Raw genomic sequence first — 9,560 nt, 5'->3', positions numbered from 1 at the left:
TGTCCAAGTGGACTGCAATGCTACCCCGTACATCAAGGTGTGGGTCTGGCTGAGATCAGCTGTGCTCAGAGCTGCGCCCGGGGTGGTGGCAGCAAAGCCGTGGTGGCCCAGCCTGCACAAGCCCTCCCAAGATCCCACCAGCTGAAGCCATTGCTGCAGTAGCAGTTTATTCCCCGCCATTTTGTGGCGTATCTCCTTGCTGCTGTGGGGACCAGATCGCCCCTGCTTCCTACCATGGGCACATTCAGACGAGGAGCCAAAAACACTGGAAGTCCCCCAGGAGGGCACCCACACCGGGCTGGGATACAGAGGCATTGTCCATCCCTCCTTCTGCTGATGCTGAATTAAAAATAACTGAGGATCTCGTTAGCCAGATGAAGAGCAGAAACGGCTCCTCAGCCTTGTGCTCAGGGCACCCCTAAGGAAAGCACTCTGCATTTAAAATTAATCAGATGCTAAAAGAGTTGGGGGAACAGGGACAAGAGCACAGGACTTTCCTCTCCCTGCCATTAGGCAAGGCCAGGGATGTAAGGAGAAATGGTCCCCCTTATCAGAGAAGCTCACATGGTTAGAGAAAACCGGCAGGTTTCCAGCTCCAAAAGCCCTCCTTTGGGCTTGAAAGAGAAGTGGCAATTCCAGTCTGGGGATATCTGTACACAATTTCTTGAGTTTCATTTTGTTAATTACTTAAGGTAAGTGAAAAGAAGGGTTAGCACCTGCACAGAAGAGAGGACTATTAGCAAAGTGATAAGGTTAGAGAAAAAAAGAGCAATAATTGCTGCCAAAGGAAGGGAGAGAGCTTAGTTCAAGGTAAGACCTGAGGTAAAGTGTTAATAAAAGCCTGTGGAGTCCTCATTTTTTTGCAGTCAGCAGAGCTATGGGCCCTGGTCTCCAGGCTCGCCTTTCTCACGGAGGTATTTCTCTCCTTTCTCCTCCTTTCCTACAAGGACCTGCATGCAGAAAGTCCTAAGCATCCCATCTGTGACCGGACAGCTCCTCTAAAAGGCAAAGGGAGTGGGGCTTGAACCTGTCCCCTCGTACAGAAGTGCATGGGTGATGGTGTGGGAAGTGACTCCAGCCCACCTCCCTTCCCCTCCCTGCCTAGGAGGCCGAGCAGGAGCCCTGGCCCCTTTTAATGGGGATGCCGGAGGGGGGTTATACAGTATGGCTTCTCTCTTTCCTTTTTGAGCATCTTACAGCCATGCGCTGTGGCTGCCGTCCGGATCGGGCCCTTCATTGCCCACAACATCCTAAACCTCCGTGGGGCTGCGGCAGCAGGCAGGCAGGGGCAAGCAGGAGTTCCCACCCAGATGGCTTTGTAGGGGATGTGTTAGGCGAGTGGGCAATGAGTTCGGGTGCTGGACAGAAACTGCAGCTGCGTGCCACGGGATGCTTCATGCTCAGTGCTCGATGGTCCCAGTTTGTGCTCCGGCTGTGCCTGCACCGGCCCCTTATCCGGGGATTTGGCTGTGCTGGGGACTCATTAGCTGATTTTACAGGGCTGCCCCGAGGCTTTGCTGCCAGGCTGCATGCATGGCAGTTTTCAGCCAGTGTGCAGCACCATGGGACACCACAGCTGGGAGAGCTTGTGTGAAGGCTGAGCATCGACCTGCTCCCGCCTGGGCAGTGGTGGGTGCCCAGCAGCACCCCTGTGTAGGTCTTGAAAGCCATCGCCCTGACAGACGCACTGCTAAGGAGGTTGGGTAGCTCTGGGGTGGGCAGAAGAGGTTTGACCTTGAGTGCTTCCTCCTATTTTTATCACTTACATTCTTTGCTGAACATGGCTTACAGCAGCCCCGCACCAAGTTATGGCCCACTGAACGCGTGGGGTTGCACAGGGGCTGGCAGGTGCCGCGTTGCTGGAAATGAAAGAGTTGCACAGATGATGGGAGATGTTTTGTGAAAATCAATTCTGCACTGTCATGGGATTCTGCATTTGGGCATTGACAAACATCTTAAAAGCCACTTCCCTACATCTGATCCCTGGGAGGCTGAGCGCTCAGCATCTACGTGCAAACCTGCTTATTTTCTGCCAGGGTACCAATAATTTCTTTTTATTTTCCTCATTCATTTGCTGCTTACTCAGCCCATGAACTGACCTCTGTGAACATGGTCACTTAGATCATCTGTCGAGGAGATGTGACGGCAGGACTCCCTTTCTGCTGGATCCATCAAGACCGCCTAGCAGCATCTGATGAGCATGCTTGCTGATTTTCCAATAATAATAGCGTGTCACCCTACATCTTCAACACTCCTACCCCACGCAGGCTTTCCATATCCGTTACATTTACAGAACACAGTAATTATCTGGTGTACACACGAAGATACTAGCAGCAGCCTGGCATTGTTCAGCTCGCAGTGTTTCGCTGCAGGTTGTAGTCTACTCTGGCAGCCCGAGAGGTAAACAAACAGCCTATTTAATAAGTACCAAATTCTGTCAACGCTGGTAGTTGCTATGGTGAGAATTCCCGGGGCGGTGCTGTAGCCCTTGGTCACTCCAGGCAGACAAACGTGGGCTTTTCGGATCACAACACCCTGTTTACCAAGGTAGGTCTGAAACGCATCGGAGGGCAGGGGTGGAGGGAAGGGGGAGCCTGCTGAGGAAACCACCAGAAACACTCATGGATGGGAAGATTCAGGAATAATCAGAAAACCAGCTCAGGTCGGCAGCACCGGATTTGGCACCGGCTGAGAGCCGTTCGGTTTCTGTTGCATTGGTATTTTTCAGGGCAACCCAGAGTGTGCCGGGATCCAGAGCACAAAATCCCTCAGCACAGCAGCCAGCAAAAGCACCACCGAGCAGCTGCAGATGGAGAAATATCTGCTCTTTCTGCCCTTTCTGCACTGTCATGGGATTCTGCATTTGGGCATTGACAAACATCTTAAAAGCCACTTCCCTACATCTGATCCCTGGGAGGCTGAGCGCTCAGCATCTACGTGCAAACCTGCTTATTTTCTGCCAGGGTACCAATAATTTCTTTTTATTTTCCTCATTCATTTGCTGCTTACTCAGCCCATGAACTGACCTCTGTGAACATGGTCACTTAGATCATCTGTCGAGGAGATGTGACGGCAGGACTCCCTTTATGCTGGATCCATCAAGACCGCCTAGCAGCATCTGATGAGCATGCTTGCTGATTTTCCAATAATAATAGCGTGTCACCCTACATCTTCAACACTCCTACCCCACGCAGGCTTTCCATATCCGTTACATTTACAGAACACAGTAATTATCTGGTGTACACACGAAGATACTAGCAGCAGCCTGGCATTGTTCAGCTCGCAGTGTTTCGCTGCAGGTTGTAGTCTACTCTGGCAGCCCGAGAGGTAAACAAACAGCCTATTTAATAAGTACCAAATTCTGTCAACGCTGGTAGTTGCTATGGTGAGAATTCCCGGGGCGGTGCTGTAGCCCTTGGTCACTCCAGGCAGACAAACGTGGGCTTTTCGGATCACAACACCCTGTTTACCAAGGTAGGTCTGAAACGCATCGGAGGGCAGGGGTGGAGGGAAGGGGGAGCCTGCTGAGGAAACCACCAGAAACAAACACTCATGGATGGGAAGATTCAGGAATAATCAGAAAACCAGCTCAGGTCGGCAGCACCGGATTTGGCACCGGCTGAGAGCCGTTCGGTTTCTGTTGCATTGGTATTTTTCAGGGCAACCCAGAGTGTGCCGGGATCCAGAGCACAAAATCCCTCAGCACAGCAGCCAGCAAAAGCACCACCGAGCAGCTGCAGATGGAGAAATATCTGCTCTTTCTGCCCTGGGGGAAGGCTGTGCAGAAGAGATGAGAAGGCTGATAGCATGTTGCTTGATCTGCCTGCTGCATCCTTGCTTCGCGAGGAAGATCGCAGGCTCCAGGGTTGTCAAACCGTCAACTTTCACTTGGTTTGACAACAAACTCACTTCACATATATGGTTACATTTAAAGAAAATAAGAGGAGAGAAAAAAGAAAGCTGTTGGAGCAAGTAATGTCCACAGATGCTTCCTAGAAGTAGAACATTATTTTGCGATCTGGCACCAACATTTTAGCAGCCTATAAAAGGTAAAGTTGGTACTACAGCCAGCCATTTGTACGGTACAAATAAGAGCTGTGAATATATTCTGGAAGTAATGTCAGGGAGGACCAGATGGGAAATGAGCAGCATTCATTCTAATTTAACAAAGACAGCTAACCCAGAATATGCATTAACATGTAGCATTTTTCGTCTGCCTCCATTCAGAACAGATTCTCGGTATCATTTCCAAGGAAAGGAAATTGAAGGAATACTTACTCCTTGGTGAATTACTGTTCTCTCATAATAGGGAAAGTTTGGCATCTGAAGTTAGGTGTAATATGTTTTGCCTGGAAATGTATGCAAGGACACAATACACCCACAAAACCCTGCGTTTGGGCGTGCAGCCAGCTCCGTGTGTTTTGGTCCATGCTGGATGGATCCAGGGTTTCAGAGGCCCCGGGCACGTTGCTGCAGCGTGGAGAGAGGTTTCGTGCGGCATGGCAGCGAGGGGAGGCTGCGCCCGCTGTACGGCGCTGTTCTCTCATAATAGGGAAAGTTTGGCATCTGAAGTTAGGTGTAATATGTTTTGCCTGGAAATGTATGCAAGGACACAATACACCCACAAAACCCTGCGTTTGGGCGTGCAGCCAGCTCCGTGTGTTTTGGTCCATGCTGGATGGATCCAGGGTTTCAGAGGCCCCGGGCACGTTGCTGCAGCGTGGAGAGAGGTTTCGTGCGGCATGGCAGCGAGGGGAGGCTGCGCCAGCTGTACGGCGGGTCTGGCATGGGAGCTGGGGGGTGTCTCTCCAGATGGGGGTCAGTTCGTACATTAAAGTAACAGCAGGTTCGATCCCCCATTTCCTTGCATCCATATATCGTGGCTTGTGCACGGCATAGGCTTTGGACATACACTTTGAGGGCTAAAACCAAATTCGGAGGCTAGCAAATCCTAGATGTACATTTTTAAAATGCAAACTCATTTTTGGCGGACTGCCTTGAGTAGGGTGAGCCTCTTTGAGGGGAGGGATCCCAGGGTGCAATAAACTCTGGGATTGCTTCATGTGTTTAGTGGAACCTCTGATCCTATTTTTAAACAAAACACCATTTCCATTCCCTCTCTTTTTTTTTTTTTCCCTTAAATATTTAGAAGGGATTAACTACAGAAAACAAGCCACATCCTGAACATTTTTTTTGCAGCTTGAATTCAACCTTTTTATTCAGAATTGTTCATTACTGGAACCTCTCTCAACTTCCAAGCTCCTTCATGTAACATTTCTTTTTTTGAAGTCCAGAACTGCTGCAGTTCCCCCAAACCCCCCCATCCTGCCACATCACAAAGCCAAAGTTTTATAACATTCTGCTCAGTGCAGCTCTGTGTTTAAAACATATCATTAATTTAGGATAGCAATGCAACTTCAACACATGGTTAACGAGCAGGTATCCGCTCCACTCCAGAGCAGTCTTCCTCTGCCTGGGAGAAATGCAGACACAACATGTGCCGGGTCCCAGAGCTTTTTCTCTGCTGCTCAGCAGTGTTTTCTCAGTTTGCTATGCAGCCCCCAGGCCAAATCCTGCCCAGCGAGTGGCCCTTCCTGAACCGAACCCAGGGAGCCCTGCTACACAGCTTCTCTTAGTAACAGCAAACTGAGTGAAAGCCTGAAAACCAGTTGAGGTCAGACCAGATCACCATCAAGTTTCCATCTGACCTTGAAAAATCTGATCAAAATGCACAGCTCTAACTGCAAGTTGACACTGTACACAAAACACTTTTTGTACAACTGAAGCATCTGGTTTAATGGATCCCTTTGGTCCTTTAGCTTTTTCTACGCAGAATCACATTTGGAGCGGCTACGTGTAACTCCCGGCCAGAGATCCGTGTCTGTGGCGCACAAATCCTCTTTCTGTCTCCCTCAATAACACCTACAATTCATCCAGCTGGTATGCGAAGAAGCCACTTTCAGAAGCAGAACGGGATCTCCAGCTTTCCAGGAGAAGGCTCTGCCCTTGATCCCAGGGACAGCTGCGCTGGCCCAGCTTCGCAGGGGACCCGGCGCACCGGGGGCAGACCAAATCCGGCAGCAGCCCCCAGCTACGGTCTGCAGCCAGCATCAGATCTTTGCCAGCAGAATCACCCAAATCCCTGCTCCCCCCAGCTCTGGGATTCTGCCCTGTAGGTCTTTGCACAGTTTCCTACAGGGTCCCTGCACTAACATGTATGTGCTGTGTAATTCTCTGTGAATAAGGTACGGCAGAGCCTGCTGAAAGCGGTGGCAGCCTGTTTCACTACCTGCTTCATCGCTGCTGCGTGGGCTAAGCAGGTGCAAAACTGGCTGTCAGTGAGTGAAGCGAGGTCCACACTTTGAGGTTTGCTTGTTCACGGCTTTGAGAGTTTGTAAAGCAATGTGAGACTGCTGCTGTGTGAGTACGCTAGGCATCATCATGGCCAGGGACAAAAACACAGGCTGGAAAAAAATCTTAACCCGTAATTATGTGCAGTATAGCACACCAAATCCTCTACGCCCCACAACCTTTTTTTCCTGTGCTTTCAGCCTCTGCAAAGCTAAGGTGCAGGTTGTGTCCTACTCATTAGGGCTGGAGTAATGACTTACAATGGCTCCTGAAATCACTACCCTTGCCGGCTAGGGCAAAGAAAGCAGCATGAATCTTTATAGGCAAGAAAGACTAATAATCTCTCTCCCTTCTCCCTTCCTCTAAAATCCTCCCTTACCCCTCCTCTCCCGGAACAAACACACTTTTAAAAGGCTTTTAAATAATCTCATGTTCCTTAACAAAATTACAGCAGCAGTTTCCTCCTTTAATAGCACTCTTCTTCTTAGTAATCTTGTTTTAGCTGCAGTTTTTTTATGGGAGAGCACTGGTAGATGAATCATCTGTTGCCCCTCTTGGTTATTTTGCCTGGCTCCAGGAAGAAGGAATTCTGTTTCGGCACAAGGTCTCTTGTTCAGAAGGGGAAGCTCTCATTTATGTCTGCTTTTAACTAGGAGTGATAAAAATTTTATTTGAATGGTTAATCAGGGCATAAACAGATGAATTGTGAATGTGACTCTGATCCAGCACAATGGATGGCATGGTCCTGGCTCTGAGTCACTTATCTCAAATGAATTGAGCTGTCTTCTGCAAGCTAGAGGTCTGCTCCTGCACATCACCTTACAGAAAGCGCTGGAAGGCACTGGCTGAAAGAAGAGTTGAAAACTGACTGAGATCCGACTGTTAGTGGAGTTGGGCACAAGTATTTTAGTTCAAGAGCTCTAATGTGGACGATCACTTCTCTGACAACCTCAGCTATACGTAAGCCCAAAGATAGAATTTTTTAGAAAGTGATCAGATTTTATTTATCAAAATGTAAGGGGCTGGAGGTGTCAGTGAGGGAGAAGAAAGATTGCATGAACACGCACCTCAGATCAAATTATGCATCAAGCAGCAATTCAAATAAATGTATTAGTAACTGGAAAAAAAAATCTCTATAGGAATGTTATAGGTATTGTGTTTTTTGGTTTTTTTTGTTTTTTTTTTAAATCAGTGTCACTGTGTAAGTACATTACTGGGCCTTTGCTCCGCAAGAGCTTCTCAGGCGCATCTCTGCTGCTGAGGCTGCACTGGCATGATGCTCGTACTGGGACATCACCAGTGTGGTGGTCAGCAGTGCCACGTACAAATCTGCATTTCCTTAGGTCTGACTGCTTTCCTTCCAAGCACATTGTGTTACAGTGGTCCCTCCGTGGCAGAAGACCCCAATAAAAAGCAATCCCTCCTCCCCCAGCGTTGGGTAGGTTTTCCAGGTGACCAGAAATAGCGGACAGTATCAGCTGAGGATGCTGCTGTTCGAAAGCCTAAGATCAGTGAGGAATGCATGAACCCTACTCCACTGATGGTGAGAAGGATGCTTTCAAACAAAGAAGATGGAATAATAGCTTTAAAGACCTCATAATTTTTTCTTCTGTCATCTACCATACTCTCTACCTTACTCACATTTAAGTTTAAAAAGCTGTGAGCTGATCCAGGCCAACCACACAGCTCATCTGGTGAAAGGAGTATCTTTGAAGATAAATGTACCATTACACCCACACAGCTCATCTGGTGAAAGGAGTATCTTTGTCTGAAGATAAATGTACCATTACATCTATGTACATACATCCGATACCTCAGTCCATTGCACCTTAGCAATTCATCGCATAGATACAGGTCTGCTTTCCTCCCTACTCGTTGAATAAGTCCCTTCCACAGACATGGATATTTTATTGCATTTTCCTGAATTCTACCACCTCCTCTCGGCAGGACAACAGCACCTCCCGGTCAACAACAGCTCCTGCTCTGCTAAGTGGTCCAGACACAGGAGAGGGACCTCAGGCTTCCCTCCTCTGACAACAGATTATCCAAGATGTCAGTGGCTTAGTCTGAATCTAGATGGGGTTTCAATTAGATAAACTTCTAGCTGCATCTTGGATAATTTTCCTATGGATTTTCTATGGGAATTAGGGATCTGACATGTTGGCAGTTGGCTAGAATCAACATATCCAGAGTGGGTTTTCTTAGCATTGGTCAGACCAGTTCATCTATGGAAGGAGAAGAAAGTTCCTTCCTTGAATAAAGCACTAGCTATTTTGGTCACGAGTGGCATCAGCTTTTTTCCTGGACATGAATGCATGGCTGTGCAGGTAATATCACCAGGAAGGTTTTGATTTGCTTGAAATGGGATGGATGTTGCAAGAAAAAGAACTGGTGATCAGAGCTAGCATTCAGCTCACAAGGCAGGAGGAGCATCTCTGTGCCCTGGCCTGCTGAATGAATGCAGTTAGGATCCTCAAGGACTGGTTTCAAAAGCGTGCAGGTAAATACAACCATCAAGAACTTGGGCATAGATGTTATAAACTACGGGAAAAACCATTACTTGTAACAAAATCATTGGAAGGGTGCTGAAGAGGATAATGGATCACCTGATGAAATAATGAAAACAACGTAAGGAATAAATAAGTTAAAAACTTGATACATAATCAAAATAAGAACTGAATTTGACTCTAACAAAAGAGAAGGAGCCGCTTATAACATGCAAGAGGAATGCAGCTTGGGTGAGAATGACCATGAAACAACAGAGTTCACAAGTCATAGGAAAGGAAGGAAGGAGAACAGCAAAATAAATACAATGGACTTCCAGAAACCATATTTCAAAAACCTCATAGAACTGATAATCCTGAGAAACAAGTCTCAGAGAAAAGAGAATTCAGGAAAGTTGGCAGCACCTTAAAGAAACAATGGTAAGGACATCAATTCAAACAATCCCAGCAGAGAAGGGAAAGCAACTGTTGTAAGAGACGGGTGATTTGCTTAACTCATGATCACTTCATTGACCTCTAACACAAGAAAGAGTGCATTCAGAAAACGGGAAAGAGATCCACTTGCATGTGAATTTAAACGCATAGGCTGAAGATGTAGGGACCAAACCAGAAAAATCAAGATGTAAAAAGAAATACGATCAACAGGACATTAAGAAAACATAAAATACATTACCAGGGACATGAAAACCATGTAAGAATGACCCA

The sequence above is a fragment of the Egretta garzetta genome, unplaced genomic scaffold (genome assembly GCF_000687185.1).
Source record: "Egretta garzetta isolate BGI_Z169 unplaced genomic scaffold, ASM68718v1 scaffold508, whole genome shotgun sequence".
NCBI classification, from domain to species: Eukaryota; Metazoa; Chordata; class Aves; order Pelecaniformes; family Ardeidae; genus Egretta; species Egretta garzetta.
Note: the sequence above shows the minus strand (reverse complement) of the source record.